This window comes from Phyllostomus discolor, chromosome 2 (genome assembly GCF_004126475.2).
Source record: "Phyllostomus discolor isolate MPI-MPIP mPhyDis1 chromosome 2, mPhyDis1.pri.v3, whole genome shotgun sequence".
Lineage (NCBI taxonomy): Eukaryota > Metazoa > Chordata > Mammalia > Chiroptera > Phyllostomidae > Phyllostomus > Phyllostomus discolor.
This window is the reverse complement of record NC_040904.2, coordinates 101,673,584-101,696,421: the sequence shown is the minus strand read 5'-3', so window position 1 is coordinate 101,696,421 and position 22,838 is coordinate 101,673,584. Positions and strand designations below refer to the sequence as shown.

The 22,838-nt window shown below is 38.8% G+C and overlaps 1 protein-coding gene across 1 annotated transcript in view; it reads left to right on the top strand.

Moving 5' to 3' along the window:
• The first annotated feature begins 6,126 nt into the window (after positions 1-6,126).
• KPNA1 (karyopherin subunit alpha 1) overlaps positions 6,127-22,838 on the top strand; it is a 77,175-nt gene continuing 60,463 nt past the window's right edge. Inside the window, exon 1 of the mRNA XM_028505215.2 lies at positions 6,127-6,316. The gene's annotated coding sequence lies outside the window, so the exon portion shown is untranslated. The remainder of the gene's footprint in view (positions 6,317-22,838) is intronic.

The window sequence follows — 22,838 nt, the reverse complement described above, 5'->3', positions numbered from 1 at the left end:
CTGGTCCCTGGTAGGCCTATAATTCTTCAGGGGAGGAGGCAGCTGAGAGCATTCACAGCAAGTAGGGGAATGGGCATCCTGGCTACATGGAGGAGATACATCTGGCCAGTACAAGTGGGAAAGGGTGACCAACTGTCTTGATTTGCCTGACGTTCCAGGGTTTAGCAACAGCATTCCTACATCCTGGGCAGCCCTCCCAGGACACCCAGAAAATTTCTGGTCTTCTATGATTTATGTGAGAGATTGGGGGAAAACCGCAAAATCCATGACTGCCCCCCAAAAATCAGAGCTGAAAGCAACACTGCTTTAATTAACTAATTTATTTTTTATTATTTTTAGAGAGACAGGAAGAGAGAGAGAAAGAAAAGAAACATCAATTTGTTGTTCCACTTATTCATGCATTCATTGGTTGCTTCTTGTATGTGTCCTGACTAGAGATCAAATCTGCAACCTTGCTGTTTTGAGTCAATACTCTAACCAACTGAGTACCCAGCCAGGAATACAGCATAGATTATTTGGCTTCTATAGTCACCATCATTGTTTTTCTGCTCCACCATTGATAGTGATAATCATGATTTACAGTTCATAGTAATGATTATCCATTGTTGCATCATCCTGAGGGATGTGACCTAAGTGTGCAATTTAAGTGCATTGTCATCATAAACATTAGAACATTAGCAGTCCATCTTTGACTTTGCCTGTGGATTAACCACTGTACCTCATTTAAGTTGAATTTTTTGACATTGTGAATATAGTGACCATATGAGTTAAGAAAATGAAAATGAGAATGATTATAATACCAACAGCATGACCCAGACATTACTGAAAAAGGTAAACAACTGTGTAATATTAATGACAGACAAGGACAACATAACTGGATTTGGAAGGTAAATAACAAAAATAGGTTATTGCACAATATGCAGAGAAGAATTTGGGATTGGGTATGGTAGAGAAGGGGATTGATATATGGAGAAAGCATATATGGAGACTGATGTTTGTAAGTCCAGAATAAGACAGACAAGTACTTCAAAAGCAATCAAATTTTTTTGTTTCCTCAAAAGACACCCATGCTTATTTGAAAATAGTGGCTATTGGATTATCTTGGGCCCTTCACATGAACCAACGTGCATTATTGTATTGTATCTCTGATTACTCCTTGGAATGAGTAAGATTATATTTCTTCATCCTAAATAATATTTTCTCTAGCTCCTAAAGTTATTTGACTTGAAGAATGCTGTTAAAAATTATCTTTTGGATGCCCTGGCTGGTGTGGCTCAGTATATTGAGCGCAGGCCAGCAAACCAAAAGGTCGCCAGTTTGATTCCCTGTCAGGGCACATGCCTGGAATGCAGATCAGGTCCCCAGTAGGGAATGTGGGAGATGCAACCACATATTGATGTTTCTCTCCCTTTTTTTCTCCCTCCCTCCCCTCTCTCTAAAAATAAATTAATTAAATATTTAAAAATTTTAAAAATCACCTCCTGGAAATCTATGTAGATTTGAATGAAACTGCAACACATAAAACAAAGGGTGTGATATCTTCTCCAAGGACAAAGTAGACTTGACTCATTTATCCACTTTCAGTGCAAATGTTAATTTTGACAAATTCTATTTAATCTCTAAACTTCTTGCCAAAGAAAATGAAATTATCTCATTGATAAACACCTCTTACAGAACACATTTAAAAGAGGGGTGTGGTTTGATTACATGTGATATGGAGGTTTTCATAATGAGAGTGTTTGGTCATTTTAGTTTCCTCACAAGTGGAAAAGCATTTAATGAAATTTTTGACTTTGTACAAATGGAAGACAATAGTTTCCTTAAACATGTGCCCATAAGATGGCTATCATTGTTGCCAGCCATAGGGAAGATGTTAAATGTTGGCCTGAAATAAAATCACATTTTCAAGTGTGGAACAAGACTTGGGGTGGTGAACACACAATACGGTGTACAGATGATGTGTTGTAGAACTGTGCAGCTGAAACCTGTATAATTTTGTTAACCAGTGTCTTCCCAATAAATGCAATAAAAAGGAAAACAAAATAAAAACAAAACAAAGTATGGAACAAGAAGAATGTCTTGCTCCAATTGGGAAACATGTTGAAGATGAGAATGAAGAGAAAGATTATAATGGAAAAGAAATAAACTTATTGACCCTCCAAAACTATGTAATAACTTTAGAAGGGGCCATAAGGAATCTAGAAAACGAACAACCAAGTGCATTTGAGTCATTCAATATTGTATGTAGATTGTGACAAAAAATTTCAAAGGAAGAAAAAGAAAGACTTTGGGAGGCGGGGAATAAGACATTTTTAGAGCATAAAAAAAAAAGTCCCTAGAAAAAGGCAACCAAGTTAAACAGAACTTTCTGAGGAACTGGTAAAGAGGGGATAAATGGTGCTGGGAGGAGACTTGACTTGGGGTGGTGAATACATAATACAACATGCAAATGATGTGTTATAGAATTGTACATCTGAAACCTACATAATTTTAGTAACCAATGTTACCCCAATAAATTCAATTAAAAAAACTTTCTTTTTTTTTACTAAAACTGTGAACTTAGTTGGATTCTAACTTCAGTTTCATAAGTCCAAATACCTCTATTATTTAAAAACATTTTCCCTGGGAAGAGAGGTTTAACTTAATATGATGTACAATGTGCTTTAGAGTGTTTTAAAAACAATAGGCATTTTAAATAGGGAGATCCTTCATGCTTAATTTATAGATGCAAAGAACACAACTGACAAACAGTTGGTTTACCAAACAGGTCTATAGGTACAAGATGGGTGGACATTTGGGAGAGCTGGAAATGAATTCCAACAAGTTTAAAATCTTTCGATGCCAGTAAATAAAATCCTAAGTATGCTATGCTCAAACACTTTTGTTGAGAGAATATGTAGCTTGGCGTTGTTTGTTCCAACAATAGGAATCAGGGCAATGTAGACAGAAGAACAGAGCTGCAGTTGAAATTAATTTTATATTTGACTGTATTTAGTTTTACACATAGAAGAAAAGAAAGATATCTTAAAGGTTCAGGGATGTATTAATGGAAAAGGAAGCAGAAAGAATAAAAATACCCCACTGTATCATGAAACAGAATTTTTTAATTTAATATAGATAATATGTTTAATTAGTTCTATTGTATTTACATTCTCCTTTAAAATTAGTACAGAAACATAAAGATATCATTGTATTTTTCTCACCCATATTATTTGCTTAATTAGTCCTATTATTACTAGTTGCCATTTTTAACTAGTCCTATTGTTATTTTTTAAGTAATAGCATTTATGAAACAAAAGAAATATAACAGAATACATAATTTCAAGTAAGTACAAAATTTTAGTTTTTAAATTAAGTAATAATATATGTGTAATTATATATTATTATTATTTATTTTCATATACATCAGATTGGCAAAAATAAAAATAGTAGGACATTTCCAAATGTTAGCAAGGATGTTTAGAAAAAGAATCTCATTTACTGCTTATGGAGTATAAACTGGTATAACCACTTTGTGAAATAATCCAGCAATATTTAGTATATTTAGTATATTAGTTTTCAATTGCTGTGTAACAAATGACTAGAAACCTAGTATCCTAAAACACTTTATCATCCCACACTTTCTTCAGGCCCGAAGTCCAAGGACAACCTAGCTGGTTACCCTGTTGGGGGTGTCACAAGGCTGCAATCAAGGTGTAAGTCATGTTTTCATCAGGAGGCTTGAACGGGGAAGAGCCTTTTTCCAAGCTTTCTCAGGTTGTGGGTAGAATTCATTTCCTTGTGGTTATAGGACTGAGGGCGCTAGCTTCTTACAGGCTATCACCTGGAGGCTGTACTCAGGTCTGTGTAGCCACCCACAGCTTTGTGGCACATGCCACAAACCTTCTCTGTGTGCAGTTCACAACATGACAGCTCACTTCTTCAAGGCCAGCAGGAGAATATCTATCTCCAGGCTCCTAAGATACTTACGTATGAAATGTGATCATGGGAGTGACATCACATCAATAGAACTGTTGTCACATTCTGTTGGCAAAGTCACAGGTCCTACCCACAGCAACACTGGGAGGCCAAGGTCATTGGTCCATTTTAGAATTCTGCCTACCACGTCAAGTAAAGTTAAAGATACGATGTCCTAGGATCTAGCAGTTTCCCTGTATACATGAAGATGTGTACAAGAATGTTCATATCAGCATTGTTTGTAATAGCAAAACTATTGTTTTATAGTTTTTAAATTTCTCAAAATACAAATATATATAGTCAGAGAGACATTAGCTAATAAAACACCATGTATGTTATAACATTTTTTATAAAGGCAACATATATATGGGAATTATGTTTCAGTGATGGCCTACCACTGTTCTGAACAAATCCTCCCACCATCGAGAACAGGACAAAATATAAAAAACATTAAGGCAATGAACTGCTATCATGGCAGTGAGAATTTGTGGGTCCAAGAACTGGAAGAAAGGGTAGCTGTAAGAGATGAGCCAGACATTTGCCATCACTTTTCTACCTGAAGCTATTGCTAACTATGAAAGCAGGGGCTGAGTAAAGCTTTTGGCTGTCCCATTGGGCTTAAGAGACCTGGCACTAGTAAATGCGGCAGACTTTTGGTTGTGTTAACTTAAAAATGAAAGACCTTTCAAAGCGAGAGGCAACAAGCATTTACCTGAGATCAAAGGATAGCTATTTAGGAGTCACTGATTCAGACAGAAACTCAAAAAGTGTTCCAATTAGAGACATACGCAACAGATATTTATGAAAATGTAAGGAGAACAACTATATCAATAGAAGAAAATAATTTCTACTGGTGCAGTAACATAACATGATGCTGATTTCAAACAGTTTTTAAAATTTTCAGTCTGGTGGTCATCAGTCTAGCAGAAATAATATCTACTTTCTTGTTATCTTTGCAAACAGTACTTTAGGACACAATGTTGCTTTAGGTCCAGTCCAAAGGTTGTTTTGCCCCGTTTTAACATTCCATAGGTTTGTGGCATAAGATCTGCAAGGCAGTTCCTCTTAGATGACAGTTCCAGCTCCATTTTAAAGTGATTCTGTTTATATTATTATTATTATTATTATTATTTTTTACAGCTGAAATCCTCAAGGGATACCCTAGCTAGGAGTAAGGGTGAACTGAAATAAACTAGTATTCACTAAGACTAAAGTCCAGCTCGGAATCTTAGTCCCTGATTGGGTCCAAGTGATCTGTCCTCAGCTTTACTGTGGTCAGGCATAGTTTCCCCTAAGTCTCTCAGAATACCTTCTCTTTCCCTTAGCACCTTTGCTCAAACTCAACTCTGATGGGAAATACTTATGCTGTGGAGTGAGAGCTAGGAGAAATGAACATTGTATAGCCTAGGATTCATGTAGTGTGATCTTCTCCCCCACACTTATACATGTATTAAGCTACCCCATCTCTTTCAGCTTGCTTCTTCGCAGGTGTTTTAAATCTGTATAATAAATTATGTTATATGTAACTTTCTATTCCTTGACCTCTGCTTGTCTGGCTTCAGTCTTCTTTTGAAGCCACTGCTCAAAAAGAATTCGCTAAAAAGAAAAAAAAATCCATCAAATTTAAGTTACAATTATTTGCCCCAAACTTTCGTTTGAGGCACTGAGAGTAAAGCAAGTACTTGTGTTTTACCTATGTCTCAATGATTTTTGGTACTTATAAATTATTAGGCAAGGGTATGGGAGAGAACGGAAAAAAAAAAAAGGAATAATCAGAAGCTTCCTCAAAAGTTAAACTGCCTCAGTCTTCATTCATCCCATTCTCCACTCAATAAACATTTATTTGATTCCATGGTGTTAGGGGCTAAATACGGATAGAGATGAGTGAGGATCGATAGGACTCGAAGAGCTACGAAGACAGCTTTGTAGACTTAACCTTGCAATTCAGCCTAAGAAGTACAGTTTCATTGTCACTCCACCACGACTCTACAACCTTTGCCATTGACCGCGAACCTGACACTTTCCACCTCGCCTCCGACTTTTCTACTGGTTCGGGGTTAACCGCCAGGACTTCCAGTGAAAGGTCGTTGAAACACTACATCTCCCAGTAGACTCTGCAGCAGGGCCGCGGAGGGGCGTGCGCAGGCACGTGGGCCGGCCCCCCGCGCGCAGACGCACTGCGAACGCCGGCTGAGCTGGATCTCGCTGCTGGGTCCGCGGTGGTGAAGAACGAGGCCTGGTGAGCACCGCCTAGGTGCGAGCCGACTCTTCGGGGTTGAGTACGCGATAGGTTCGGCAGGCCGGCGAGCGAGCCAGCGGTTCATCCCAAGTGGCACCGGGATCGGTTGCCGTTAGCCTGGTGAGTGCGGGGCTCTCGCAGTCTCGGCCCCTCCCCCTCCCCGGCAGATCCGGCAGTTCGGCGGGACCCGAGGTCCCGCGGCCAGGGAGGGCGCCGGCCGAGCTCTAGCTGGGGTTGTTGGGCCCAGGCGCCCGTGGCGCGTCCGTGCGTCACAGGCCCGGCTGGCCTAACGGCTGCGCGACCGGAGGAGGGTAGGGTGGGGGTGGGGAGCGCTAGTGCGGTAGCTGTAGGGAACGCCGGTTGAGGCGGGGCGAGGCGGTGGGGCTGGGAGCGGCGCCGGGGACTGCAGGCTGCGGAGGCTGCGGGGTGGAGAGGAGGCAGCCGCGGAGCCTGCGCCGCGGCCCGGCCCTAGGGGGCGGGGGGCGGGGGTGGGTAGCTCCGAGTGGTGAGACTGAAGCGGGAAAGAGGAGGCGGGATGGGGGTTACGCGTAAAGATCCTAACCTAGGCGGGAAGAGACCGTCTCGGGAATTCACTAGTTGCAGCCCGAGCGGGAGCCGGTGGTTTGGAGGGAGGTGGGGTGGAGGAGAACGACTGCAGTTTACCAATGTCATAACAACATGGGCCTGAAGCGGCTGACAGGGGTGTGGTAATTATAGGAATGGCAGAACTTCGTTTGTACACAGTATGTGTGAGTGGTGATTCGAGGGAAACAGCGAAGTATCAGATTAAGCTCAAAAGAGGAGGAGTAAACTGGAGGATGACTGCAGTCAGGGAAGTCTTCTTTGAAGGAACATTTTTGGTTTGAATGGAGGTATTTAATCTTCCATTTACAAGTGTAAGATTTCACAATAACTGAATTTTAAGGTTTAAATTTAGAATAGACAATTTCGAAGTATCTTCTAAAACATAGTGTTAAATAACTACTAATTTTTCCAATCCTTTTTTCTTTTAATAAACAGTTCTTTCAAAATCTGTTTCTTAGTCGTAGACGAGTGGTTTTTTTCCTTCCTCTTGTTGCTTCAAGTCTCATTCTTGACATTGTTTTTTCAAACTTGTTCTTGGATTTGTAATATTTTGAAAGTAGTAAGTATTCCCTGTTTTAAAAATTGAAGGGATGAAATCTTTTCAAAGGAAAGTACGAGTGAACTCCTGTATTTTTACTGTAATAATTTGTTCTTGGAAGGGACTGTTCTAGGTATAATACCTGATTTTAAGATTGAGGACATGAACGAAAGTAAAGGAATTAACATTTATTGAGGTCCCTTCCAGGTATTGTGCTAAATATTTTTTATATTAAAACATTTAATGCTTACAGTAGCTCTGAAGTAGGTATCAATTTTTCTTGTTCTACAGATGAAAACTTTGAAGGTCAGAGAAGTTAAGTAACTTAGGTAAGGTCATCCAGCTCCTGTTGGAACCAGCTTTAGAACCTAAAGTTACTGCCATTGTAAGAATTACTCGCCCTCTTCTTTCATACTTCTTGGTGGTTTTCTTTATTTAATTCATTCATTCAGTGAATACTTAACAGAATGATCATGTGCCCCAGACAGGGGATATAGACATGATCATGATACTGTTTCTGCCCTCATGGAATTTATAGTGTAGGGGAAGACTAACAAATACTTAATGTATTATAAATACTATGTGACATTTAGTCTGTCATAATTAAGCAGAAACTGTAAAGTACTCTACTGAATAGCAAAGGAAGTTCAAATAGAATCAAACAACATAATCCTTTAGTTTACAGTCTAGTAGGGAAACAAAACATTTTATTAAAACCTACAATAAATTAAATGGCAGAAATAAATGCCTTGCCTGAAGTCAATATAATTGCATTGTTACTTGAGGTCCTCATAGACGTTTCTTCACAGAACTGTGATTCAACATTACGCACCTAGACTTTTATCTAGGATTGGTACGCATGAAAAAGCAACATGGGAAAAAAAAAACTTCACTGCTATCCAAGACACTATTTCTAATTTTTTATAAAGCAGAGACCCTTAGAGACAGTTTTTTTTTTCCAAAACCCCAATAGGCTTTTTTTAAAAAAAAAACAACAAATAACTGCTTCTTTTAGATAATTTGTGTTTTGTTTCTCTTTACACTTCGGCTTCAAGAGACTCAGAACTCAGGCCGGTTTTTTGTAATTTTCCGTCGTCTCAACTATGTTATAAATTATACCAGATAGTCTGGAATTGTTCTTAATTGATTCCTTTACTATTTTCTTTGTTCCCCCTTGCTCTTGATTTTTCCCCCTTTCCTTTGAAAGTAGGGATTATATCTTATTTTAATTTACAAGTGTAAAATAATAGTGTTTACTGAATTGATGATAAAGTCTTGATGTCTGATGTTTGTGTTTTTACATCTGTCATATTGTTTTTAGAAATATGTATGGATACTTTGGAGAAAATCAATTAAGACTTGCGGCCATGCAAGTAAAGATGACTGATCCTAGTGATAAAGATAATTCCTTACTGCTCTCGTTGTATTAAGATCTTGGTACTTTGCAGGGTATTATGAATTCAGCCATAATGGAAGAAAACATTGGAAATGATCAACAATTTAATTAGCTGATCGGGTCTGATTTCATTCTGTTTTTGCTACAGTAAGCTGGAGATGGTCCCAGGCCAAAGAGGGGCTAGACAGGGCCCTCATTAGAAAATTTCGAGGCCCTGCAGTGAAAGAGTAGGAATAAAGACTGATGGAACTGTACAGTTGTTGTTGTTGTTGTTTTTGGTCTGTTTTTGTTTTGTTTCAAAGATGTTCCAACTCTACAAAACAGACCTAAGTGATAAAAGGGTTCTGCCTAGTGTAGTAGACTAATTGGGACAGTTCTTGAAAGCAGGCAATAATCCAGAATGTAGATAATGGGGATAATCTCCTACACATAACAAGAATAATGCTGCCCTTCATATACAGAGATAAGTCTGCTTACTCACCATCATTGATTTTCCAGTGTGAGGAGAGAAATGTGTGGCATTGTCCATGGGTCTCTGCACAACAAAGCAGCTTGAGGTCAGAATGTGGGTTTGTAGCTAGGGAACCTGAGAGACAAGCAGAAAGTTGTAACCTCTATTGATGGGTCCAGCACTGTATCAGGTGCTTTCACTAAATTAATCTGAGGAGGTGGTTATGTGTACAGGGCGGTTAGCTAACTTGCCCTACTTCACACAGTAAGTAGTGGAGCTTTAATTCAAACACAGGGGTATTTGGACTATTCACATCAGTCATTAGGACTTGATTTTGTTTTGGTTTGCAGTTCAGTGTCTCCAGCAGAACAAGCTGGATGTATTTTGTTTAGTATCATGAAATGATATTGAGAAGATTTAATTAACTAAGAGCTGAAAGGCTGTTCCTTACTTGTTGCTGTTAAAAAAATACAATTTTAGAATTAGAATAATAACTCAAAGCAACTGTTCCCTGTCCCAGCCTGTACACATTTGAGGCTACTGTTTTCTTTCTTTTAGCTGTTTCCTCTTTCATATTTATAAATAACTTGGTTCTGTTGCTCTTTCTTGATATAGCAGTTTTTGGACATTGTCAGTTGACTGGCTTTTCTCCATATCTCCACACTGCCTCTCCCATCCTCCCCATGGAATTATCACAGGTGTTTATGAAGTTAATATTCAGTGTTTTTGCAGTATTTAAGTTTTAACTATTAACAGCTGAATCATGTAATGTATTATGATGTTATTTATTCACTTAAACAATTCAGTTTTTCTAGGAGTTATTACCCGCCCCTACCCATCACCTTTCATTTCCTAAGACAGTTGTCCTGCAACCCTCAAGCCTTTTAATACTTTCTGGACTAGTTACTTTCTAGGCCTCCTTCATAGTTGTTATCCTGGAATTTCTCTCTTTGTCAATCTTAAAATTCTCTTTGCCCCTCTCCTATAGTGGGTCTTTTATTTCCCACATTTTCTTTGCTTCCTGAGAAAGAATACCTGGAAAGTAAAGTAAAAACTATGAGAGCTTGCATGATTGGGAAAAAAAAATCCTTATTCTACCCTAACATTTTATTCTGTAATTTGGCTGGGTATAAAATTCTAGGGTTAAAAATCTTGGAAGTCATAGCTCTATTTTCTGCATTCTAGTGTTGCCATTGAAGTTCAAAGCCATTCTGATTCTTCTTCTTTTTTTTTTTTTATGATCTTCCCTGTCATTCCTTCACTGTCTAGAAGCTTTTAGGATATTATTTTTAACCCCTGAATTCCATTTTGATGTGCCTAGATGTGTGTCTTTTTTCATGTAAAGGCACTCCATGGACACATAAGCTGGAAATTCATGTCTGTTATTTCTGGGAAATTCCTTTTATTATTACTATTTTATTACTTTTTGGTAACAAGGTTTTGAAGTAATTATGCTTCTCAGTTCTTGACACCTGTGAACAGACCATACACACCCTTTAAATTTTTCTCTTTCATTTCTGAGGGCTACTTCCATTGCCCTTTCCAGCGAGCACCTACTTCATTGTGGTTGATAGGCCTCTGGATTATATATGAGTCATTGTAAAATGTGTAGAGGGTTATGTGTATGTGTTTAGTTTATGTACAGTCATTGTCATGCCACTTAATGACACTTTAGTCAACAACAGACTGCGTATACTATAGTGGTCCCATAAGATAATGGAGCTGAAAAATTCCTGTCGAATGGTGACATCATGACATCTGAGCCCATGTGTCTGTGGTGATGATGGTATGAACAGACCTATTTTACTGTCAGTCATATAAAAGTATAGCATATGCAATTACAGTTCTAGGTTGTACTGTGTAGGTTTGTTTAAGTATCCTCCATGATGTTTGCACAAGACGAATCATTTAACATCACATTTCTCTGACAGTATCCCCATAGTTAGGTTGCGCATGACTGTACAGCTGACTCTTGAGCACCTCGAGTTGGAGCACCAACCACCATGCAGTACAAAATAGAAGTATAACTTTTGATTCCCCCAAAATGTAGTTGTCTCTTGATATCCTTGGGTGATTGGTTCTAGGGCCTTCCCCCTTCCCAATGAATGCTAAAATCCACAGAAGCTCAAGTCCCCTACATAAAGTGGCATAGGTCAGTGCATACAGTTGGTCCTCTGCGTCCACGGACTCCAACCACAGGTTGAAACAATACCAGTATTTACTGAAAAAAAAGTATAAGTGGACCTATGCATTTCAAACGTGTTGTTCAAAGGTCAATTGTATTGTTACGGACATTCTCCTGTTTCTCAACTTTTTTGTTTTTGTTTCTTTTTAAAGATTTTATTCACTCATTTTAGACAGAGGGGAAGGGAGAGAGAAAAGAGGGAGAAACACCAATGTGTAGCTGCCTCACATGCCCCCCCCCCCCCCCCCCCCCCGGACCGGATCTTGCTCACAGCCCAGTGCTCAGTCCACTGAGCCACACCAGCCAGGCCTACAGTAGGATTTATTCCTGATGTTGTATATTCTATGAGTTTTGACAAATGTATAGTGACTTAGTCATTATAATGTCTTACAGAGTAGTATCACTGCCATAAAACTCTTCTGTACTCTGGTATTTATCCCTTCCACCCATCAAACCTCTGGCAAAGACCTGATCTTTTAATTGTCTCTAAAATTTTGCCTCTTCCCAGGGTGTCATATAATTGGAATCATACCCATGTGTTTTTTCAGAAAGCTGTCAATATGACAAATAAAATACTGTCTCTCTCAAAGAGGTGGGGAGTGAAGGGTATTATATAAATAACCAATCTCATTTGTGGATACTGGTGTAGAAATTTTTAAGAAAACATTAACAAGAAATCTATTAATAACTCACCATATTTAATAGGTCAAAGGAGATAAACAGTGATCACTTAAATAAGTGCCAAAAAGGCATTTGATAATAATTTGGCACACATTTCAGGTTTTAAAATTTTTAGTAAAGAAGGTATGGATAGGTGGTACTTACATACGAGGTTTTTTTAAGAGTATCTCAAAATAATACTGTGACATAACTGGAGATCTCATACATTTCTGGTAGGAACATGTGATGATACAGCAGCCACTTTGGAAAACAGTTTGACAATTTCTTACAAAGTTAAACACATATTTCATGACTTAGCAGTCTCACTCCTAGGCCTTTCTTTACCCAGAAAAATGGAAATGTTTGTTCACACAAAAAACATGTAAGTGTTCATAGTGCCTCATTCATAATCACCAAAACCTGCAAACAATTTAAATATCTAGCAAGTGGTGAATAAACAAATTGTGGGAAGCAATGGAATATAGTTTGTCAATAAAATGAATGAATTACTGATAGATGCAACAACATGGATGAATCTTAAATTAGTTAATACTGAATGAGGAAGCCACACTCAACAAGCTACATATTGTATACTCCCATTTATTTGATATTCTGGAAAATACAAAAATGTAGGGATAGGGAATAAATAGTGATTGCCTGGGGTTGGGAGGAGTAGATTTACTAGAAAGGGACCTGACAGAACCTTTTATAGTGCAGAAAGTGTCATTTATCTTAATCATGGTGATGCTCACTTAAATGACAAATTTTACTGTATATGAATTATACCTCAATAAACCTGACCTTTAAAAAAACCCAATATCATGTTTAGTGGCAAAACACTAGACATAGATCAAAATTAGGAATTGAGATTAAAATGCCAACTGTAACCTTTGTTGCTTAACATTGTTCCTGAAGTACTAGTTAATATTTTAAGAAGGGACATGAAGTGGGATATAAACATTAAAATGGAGAGGGCACAATGTATAAGTTTTTAGAGATATTAAATACTAAGTATCAGCTGAAGATTTATAAACTCAGTGGCTGGCTTAAAAAATTAATGTATAGTAATGAGCAATTTTCCTTTATACATACAGTAGCCAAGTAGAATATACTTGAAGGAAACTTCACATTTATTATTGTAACCAAAAAAGTAAATGGAAATACTTAATTCTTGAGTTAAATATTGTAAACATGTTGAGTTTCCTTTTGAATGCTATCTGAATATTAAAGGACTCTTTTTTCTTAAGACAGAAAAGATTGTCTTAAGAAATGATCTGTACTGAGGGTTCTCAAATTTTTTGGTCTCAAAACTTTTTTACACTCTTAATTTATTTAAAACCCCAAATAACTTTTATGTTATAGTTTTGTGTGTTAACATTTACTGTATTAGAAATTACAACAAAATTATAAAACATAAGAATATACAGCAGACATTCCATAAGGCATAAGAATGACGAAGCCATCACATATGAATTCTCTGAACAACTTAGGAGTGAAAATGAAAAAAGCATGTAGTATTTTAGTATTATGAAGATAGGTATCATGAGATGCATTTTTTTCACATATATTGTCAAACATGGAAAAGTTTGAATCATTCCTGGGTTAGCTGTAGCTGTGGTGGGTGGGCATGGGGAACTGATAGGTACACTCATATTCACTAGTAAGTATTTTCAATATTTTAGAGGGTACTTTGACATTATCAAAATTTTAAATGCAAATACTTCTGATTTTGATGTTCCATTGTTTAGATATAATTGGACATAATTGCAGAATGTGTGCAAATACATCAAAGAATATTTGTGATAGAAAATTGGGAACAGGCTTAATGGTTTGATGTCTAGTGTCTGGGTGTTTGTATAAAAATTGATTACTATATTAGTTTAAAAGTAATTTAGTTCTATAGACACAGATGTGAAAAAGTTTGTCCAAAGTTGAAGTGCAGAACTCTTTATATAATTATCCCTTCAGTGTACAAGAAAAACCAAAAGAGTATGTGTATACTTGTGTAAACAATTTTTAAAACGATATACAGAGAACTTGATGGGGGCTTCCTTTAGGAACCAGGGGAAATACACTTTCATTTTTCCTCTTATTCCCTTTATATTTGGATTTTTTAAAAAACTGAGGGCCTTTTTATAATTTCAAAGGAAGGAATATTTCAAAGACAAAGGTACAGTGTATGGATGGTAGAAACTGTTAGACTATTGGAGTCATTTGTGAGTTCTTGGATAACACAACTTAACAAAAAAGGTAAGAAAGAAGAACTGAGAGGCCCTGACATTTCTCATGTTTACCTACTCCTTTTGAAGAACAGTTGCCCTACTCATGAGATTTACTGCTGTTCTTCAGTTGTATTTTCTTTTTTTTTTAATATATTTTATTGATTATGCTATTACAGTTGTCCCATTTCCCCCCTTCTCTCCCCTCCACCCTGTACCTCCTCTCCTACCCACATTCCCCCCCCCTTTAGTTCATGTCCATGTGTCATACTTATGAGTTCTTTAGCTTCTACTTTCCCGTACTATTCTTGCCCTCCCCCTATCTATTTTCAACCTACATTCTATGCTACTTATTCTCTATACCTTTTCCCCCTCTCTCCTCCTCCCACTCCCCTGTTGCTAACCCTCCATGTGCCCTCCATTTCTGTGGTTCTATTCCTGTTCTAGTTGTTTGCTTAGTTTCTTTTGGTTTTGCTTTAGGTGTGGTTGTTAATAATTGTGAGTTGGCTGTCCTTTTACTATACATGCCTTTTCTTTATTTTCTTTTCTTAGATAAGTCCCTTTAGCATTTCATAAAATAAGGGCTTGGTGATGATGAACTCCTTTAATTTGCCCTTATATGAGAAGTACTTTATCTGCCCTTCCATTCTAAATGAGAGCTTTGCTGGATAGAGCAATCTGGGATGTAGGTCCTTGTCTTTCATGACTTGGAATATTTCTTTCCAGCCCCTTTTTGCCTGTAAGGTCTCTTTGGAGAAATCAACTGACAGTCTGATGGGAACTCCTTTGTAGGTTACTGTTCCCTTACCTCTTGCTGCTTCTAGGATTCTCTCCTTCGTTTTTACCTTGGCTAATGTAATTATGATGTGCCTTGGTGTGTTTCTTCTTGGGTCCAACTTCTTTGGGGCTCTCTGAACTTCTTGGATTTCTTGGAAGACTGTTCCCTTTGCCAGATTGGGGAAGTTCTCCTTTATTATTTGTTCAAATACGTGCTCAGTTTGTTGCTTTTCCCCTTCTTCTTCTGGTACCCCTATAATTCGGATGTTGGAACGTTTAAAGGTGTCCTGGTTGCTCTTAAGCTTTTCCTCAATTTTTTGAATTCTTATTTCATCATGCTTTCCTGCTTGGTTGATTCTATCTTCCTTCTGGTCCACTGTATTGTTTTGAGACTCAGATTCCTTCCTTTCACTGTTGGCTCTCCTCTGTGTATCTTCCTGCATCTCTTTTATGGTAACCTGCATCTTTTCATCTAATTTGTGCCCCAAATCAATCAATTCTGTGAGCTTTCTGATCAGCAATGTTTTGAACTGTGCATCTGATAGATTGGCTATTTCTTGGTCGCTCAAAAGAATGAGTCCTGGGGGACTGATCTGTTGGAAACATACCTTTCCCTGTCTCTCCTTTTTTTTTTTCCGGTCTGGTCGCTCTTGTTACGGTGGGGGGTGGAGCCTTAGGTGTTCACGGGGACTGGGCACCCCAGTCGCTAGATTGTGACATTACATGTGGGGGTGGGAGCGGGAACGGGAGGGAACAATGGCGGTAGTTCCGTTCTCCTGGGCTCAGACCCTTCTCTGGGATCCTGGGCTGCGAGCTCTGCCCTGGTCCACAATTGCTGCCTCACTGGGTCCGCCAGCTGCAGCTTGTGTACTCAGGGATCACCGCTGCGTTCTTGCATCCCAGATGGCTGTTGTGCGGATTTTGCACCAAATTTCCCCCGACCTCCATGCGCCGCCGACCCGAGCCAACCCCACGCCACCCAGCTCGTCTTCTACCAGCCTGCATGTACGGGTCTACTTCAACTTCTTGGCAGTCCAACTTCTATTCAGATGAATCCTCTGTCAGTTCTGGGTGTTACTCTGTAACTTATTGTTGTTCTAATCTTGGTTGTGCGAGGAGGTACGGTGTATCCACCTATTCCTCCATCTTCCAGTTGTATTTTCTAATGTCTGCATCTTTAGTTTGTATTCTTCTCTCTGTTTTGTGGGTCTTTCTCTTTCAGCCCCCGTAGCTGAAATTTTATGTTCTTCACAACCTGTGCAGAACATTGTCTTGTCTGTGAAACCATCCTTGATCAATTTAGTGTAAAGAGATTTTTTTGAACCTTTAGAGCTATTCATAACTATTTCTTCATTACATGAATATGAGGTGTGAGCTATAAATGGGCCAGATAGTGGAAGTATGCTCTCATATGTTACTTCTCTTCCCTTCATAAGGTATTATCTCCACCATGAAAATAAGGAAACCAGAATTTAAGAAGTTGAGTATTTTCCCTACCTGATTGTGCTAAGAAGTAAAATTGAAAAGGGGGCTTCAAGGACAGACAACTTCTCTGGACTCGTTTCTTATGTCACTTTAATAAAAAAGCAGCAAGTGAATAATTTTGAAAGATTTTGTTTCTTTTTAGAGGATGAGGGAGGGAGAGAGGAAGAGAGACATCAATGTGTGGTTGCCTCTTACACCACCACTAGGGACCTGGCCTGCAACCCAGGCATGTACCCTGACTGGGAATCCAACCAGCACTCTTTTGGTTCACAGACCAGTGCTCAGTCCACTGAGCCACACCAGCCAGGGTGCAAGTGAATAATTTTTGTGTGAACATTTCTTTCCTCTTAGATTGTGTGTATTTTTTAAATAATTTCAAGCTTACAGAGATTTTAAGAAATTTACAAAGACCTATTTATCCTTCATTCCCCAGTTACTCATTTTACCTTATTCCATTTGCTTTATCATTTATTCTCTCTGTATACATGCACTATGTTCCCAGCATTGCCTTTTCTTGTTATTTTTTTTCTTTTTTTCCCCTCACCAAGGAACTGCCCCTACCCCTGCCCCCACAGTTGCTTTTAGCAAGAGAAGAAGGGCAAGAGAGAGAGAAACTTGGGTTGGCTGCCTCCTGCGCACACCTGGATGCATGTGCCCAGACATACACACCCATGCTTGGGATAGTCTGCATCCAGGCTGGGTATTGAACCAGCAACCTAGGTATGTGCCCTGACTAGGAATCGAACCCACAACCTTTTGGTTATGGGACGATGCTCCAACCAACTGAGCCACACTGACCAGGGCAACATTACCTTTTCTTAATTGTACCTCCAGCTCCATGCTGAATACAGGCTTCTAATTACTTAAATCTAATTGGCCTTTTGTCTTGCACTGTTACTGTAGGCTTTCTCCTTTCTTTGACCTAAAATTTGATTCTTGACCTTAGGATATTATTGCAACACTGCTGCTGTTATGCTCTTTCATGATATTTTAGAGCCCAAATGCTGCCTGCTTCAGGGACCCAGCTCCCTGTATCATTTCTCAGCACTGTTAAATATGATCAGTTCAGAATTATTTGCTAATTCTCATTTGCATTGCATCCACCTTTTAGTCTAAAAAAGTACAATGTGACAAACTGGGTGACTTAAACAACAAAAAATCATTTTTTCCACAGTTCTGGAGGGTAGAAGTCCAAAATCTAGGTGCTAACAGGGTTGGTTTCTGTTTAGGCCTCTTTTCCTGACTTGCAGGCAACCACCTTCTCCCTGTGCCTTCACGTGGTCTGTCCTCTGTGTACATGCTAAGAGAGCAGAGGCAATCCTTTGTCTCTTCCTCTGCTTAGAAGGACACCAGTCTTATTAGATTAGGACCCTGATGACCTCATTTAATTTTAAAGGCCCTGTATCCAAATTTAGTCACATTAGGAGTTAGGGCTTCAATATATGAATTGGGGCAGGGGGAGGACACAATGATATTTGTTACAGTAGAGTACCAGGTTTATAATCAGAGACCTAAAATTATACCCTTGCTTTATCTTGCATTAGGTGTGTAACCCTGGGCAAGTCACAAACTCTGAACCTCCTGAAACCTTATCTGTAAAGAATGAGAATAGTAATTTTTGCCCTATGGATTTATTAAAAGATTCATGTATATTAGATGATATGACAGCACATTGTAATTCAGCTATTCCCAACTTAAACTTGAGTGAAAATGATCTTAATAACTCTTCCTGTGACTTCCAGCTTGACAGCATAAGGAGCTCTGCAGACCAGCTTTCTAGTAAAACTGGTTTCTAGTAAAATTAAAAAATGACTATTTAAAGCATCTGGAAATGGTGCTAGGACAAAGAGTAAATGAAGAGCTTTCAGTTGGAGGGAAGGTTTTCTTCCTGGGAGGAGAAGGACATCAGGATTTCTCATCCTGCCCCAGCTTACTGCTGATGACACTAAGTTCTGGGCCAGTACAGTGGCTAGGGGACTACCTCCTGTCCAGATCCCATTTGTGGAACAGAGGCTTTACCCTGGGCGCAGAGACATTGAGAGTACTAGAGAACAGATTACTTTTTTTTCTGTCTTAAGGGTGGCGGTTCCATGTTAGAAGAGACAGGCTGAGAAAAACTTCAGGCTAATGCCTCTCCCCCACTAAATACGTAGCTCCTAAGGGGGTATCAATCACAGAAGTCTACTGGTGTCCATGCCCCCAGCTTAAGAGCCCTGATTCAGAGATTTTGTTTAGGTGTACCAGGAGGGGAAGAAGCAGATCATAAAAAAAGAGAGTTCTAATCATTTCCTCAAGGAACTGACTCCATTTGCAATAGAGCTGGAGAAGTTCAAACCTAAGAGTACTCTAAAAAAAGTGGGGGTTGTGTTAAAAGACATGATGAGATTTGTAGATTCAAGAAAATATAGGCAAAACTGCAAGCTAGCTAGTTTGCTGGACAGAACTGGGGTGAGAGGTAGCTGGAGGGATCCATCCTGAGGTCAAAGTAAATGTCAAAAACTGACCCCTGGAACTACTCCTTCATAGGAGCATGAATTTGATTGGATTTCTCTATAGAGCAATTTACACTTGAGACTGTTGTTGAAAACAATAGAGCAGTCAGCTGACAGTGATTAGTGGAAGTTAACAGCTGGGAGTTGTCAGGGAAGGAGACAGAGCCCTGCCCGGCTACTGTCATGCAGGGTGACTATGGGTATATTCAGGCTGTGCTTCCTCAGGATCAAAATAACACTACAGAGGAGGGTTATGGGGGTGAGAAAACAGACTTTTTTAAAATACAGAAAATTACTAAACAAATAAAAACATAAAACTGTAACCAGAGTTGCCACAAAGCATTATATAAAATACTGAGTTTCCAATAAAAAGTTATGAGATATATGAAACCAATAGACCAAAAAACCTGGGGAAACAGGCAGCAGAAAACTGCCTGTGAGAGTGACCACATACTGGATTTAATAGAAACAGACTTTTGAAGTAGCCATTGTAAATATGTCCAAAGGATCCAAGGAAACCTTGATTAAAGAAGTAAATGAAAGCCCTGGCTGGCGTAGCTCAGTGGATTGAGCTTGGGCTGTGAACCAAAGGGTCGCAGGTTTGATTCCCAGTCAGGGCACATGCTTGGGTTGCAGGCCAGGTCCCCAGTGGGGGCCATGCAAGAGGCAACCACACATTGAAGTTTCTCTTTCTTTCTCCCTCCCTTCCCCTCTCTAAAAATAAATAAATAAAAATCTTTTTAAAAACAAGAAGTAAATGAAGGTATGATGACAACTCACATCAAATACAGATTATCAGTAAAGACAAATTCCAAAGAAAAATCCAATGGAAATTGTGAAGCTGAAAAGTAACATAACTGATGAAAAATTAGAGGGGCTGAATAGTAGGTTTGAACTGGTAGAAGAAAGAATTAGTGAACTTGCCAAAAGATTGATTGAGATTTATGGAAAGGAGAGAGGAAAAAAAAAACACAAGAAACTTTAAAATAGCCTCAGAGAAATGAGTGTCATTATTAAGTGCACCACAATACACATAATTGGAATACCAGAGGAAGAGGGAAGAGAAAAAGGAGCAGAAAAAGTATTTGATTACATAATGGCTGAACACTTCTCAATTTTATTGAAAAACCTGTACAGCCAGAGAGTCCAATGAACTTTAAGTAGGATTAATGCAAGAAAGTCCACAAGTGGACACATTAATATAAAAATGTTGAAAATTAAAGACAAGGAGGAGATCTTAACAGTAGCAAGAGAAAAATGACTAGTTAGTTACTTACAAGGGAACCCTGATAAGAATAACAGTTGATTTCTCAGCAGAAGCCAGAAAAGGCAGTGGAATAATACACAGTCATGTGCCACTAAATGACAGATAAGTTCTGAGAAGTGCGGCATTAGGTGATTGTTTTGTGAACATTATGGAGTATACTTACACAAATGTAGATGGGATAGCCTACTACATACTCTAGGCTATGTGGTGTATAGCCTGTTGCTCCTAGGCTACAAGCTAGCATAGCTTATTATTGTACAAACAACACAAAATTAGACCACAAGAGAAAATTATGCAGTCAGAAGATGTAAGCATGAGATATATGAAGCTGCTCCAGTGTTAACATGGATACTGTTTTACAGCACTTTTTTTTGTAAATAGGAGTACACTGTAAAATAATGATAAAAAGCACGGACTGATGTGGTTCAGTGCATTGGGCATCATCCTGCAAACTGAAAGGCAGCCAGTTTGTTTTCCAATCAGGGCACATGCCTAAGTTGTGGACCAGATCCCTGGTTGGGGGTATTTGAGAGGCAACTAATCGATGTGATGTTTCTCTCCCTCATTGATGTTTCTCTCACACATTGCTGTTTCCCTCCCTTCCCCTCTCTCTCTAAAAAAGAAATCAAATGATGATAGAAAGTACAGTATGGCAGATGCATGAATCAGTAATAGTCATTTACTATTATTGTCAATGATTATGTAGAAGGAGGGGATCAAAAAGCTTATTAAAAATTATGTACTTTTTTTAAATTTTATTTTAATCCTTGTTCAAGTACAGTTTTCTCCCACTCCCATTCCAGCCCACCCACCCAACCCTCCCCCCTTCCCCCCCATTACCCCCCACCCCTAGTTTTTGTCCATGTGTCCTCCAAATTTGTTCCTGTAAACCCTACCCATTCCCCCCTGAAATTCCCTCTTCTCTCCCCTCTGGTCACTGTCAGACTATCCCCTATTTCAAAAAAAATTATGTATTCTTACATGCTTAAACTTCAGTCAACTTCAGAGTACTGTTCATTTGATGCAATACACCTATTGAGATGTTTTTCTCTACTGCTGAAAACAGTTTTTGAACTCTTTGATTTTGATGCCTTTTAGCGTTCTGCTGGTTTTTATTTCACCTGTTCCGCATCAGCAAAATATTTCCCTTTGAGGACTTTTTTCATCCAGGGAAGCCAAAAAAAGTTGCTTGGGGTGAGATTGGGTGAATGGGAGGACATGGAGGTCATGGCCTTTATGGTCTAAAACTGCTGAACACACAGTGTGGTGTGGGCAGATCCGCTCATAAATAGAAAGTGGGCAATTGCATCGAAAAAAGTCTTCAAAAGAATTTACTGAAGTTGAATGCAGCCTCTCACAATGCCAGCTGGTACATTGATACAGATGGATTCCTAGAAAACTCAACTATTGGGGGAAGCCTCTACTAGAAGGGGCCTGCCCTCCAGAAGATAATTCCATTTTTGTGGTGGGTTCCCCCCTCATATTGTACATAATTGTATATACTTTTGTATAACTGGCAGACCAGTAGGTTTATTTACACCAGCATCACCACAGATACATGAGTAATGTGTTGCTCTATGTCACATTAGCTGTGATGTTTTTAGGTGATAGGAATTTTTCAGCACCACTATAATTTTTATGGGACAACTATTATGTACATAGTGTTTTGCTGACCTGAGTTTCACTGTGTGATATGTTAGTTTTTGAAGTACTCAAAAACAGATACTGTCAACCAAAAATTTTCTGTATTATCAAAGCTGTCTTTTTTTTTAAAGATTTTTTATTTATTTATTTTTAGAGAGGGAAGGGAGGGAGAAAAAGAGAGAGAAATATCAATGTGCGGTTGCTGGGGGCTGTGGCCTGCAACCCAGGCATGTGCCCTGACTGGGAATCAAACCTGCGACACTTTGGTTCGCAGCCCGCGCTCAATCCACTAAGCTACACCAGCCAGGGCTAAAATATATTTAGTCTTAAATATCTTTTTTTTTTTTTTAAGATTTATTTATTTATTTATTTTTAGAGAGGAAAGGGAGGAAGAAAGAGAAAGAGAAACATCAATGTATGGTTGCTGGGGGCTGTGGCCTGCAACCCAGGCATGTGCCCTAACTGGGAGTCGAACCTGCAATGCCTTGCTTCTCAGCCCACCCTCAATCCACTGAGCTATGCCAGCCAGGGCTCAAAGCTGTCTTTTAAAAGTGAAGTGGAGGTAAAGACATTCCAAGATTAAAAAAAAGTTACTACCAGACCAACCTTACAAGAATACTAAAGGAAGTTCTTAGGCTGAAAACAAATGACCCTAGATGGTGATTCGAACTCATATGAATAAAGAACAGGAGTAAAGGTAATTACTGTATATAATTTTATTTGGATTATTGATTTTAGAGGAAAGGAGAGAGAGAAAGAAACAACACATTTTATTGTTCTGCTTATTTTTGCATCATTCATTGTTGATTCTTGTATGTGCCCCGGATAGGGATTTAACCCGCATTTTGGTATATAAGGATGATGCTCCAACCAACTGAACTACTTGGCCAGGGCCTGCTGTTTGTACTTTTAAAAGAGAGAATAACCACATATTTTCTTTCTT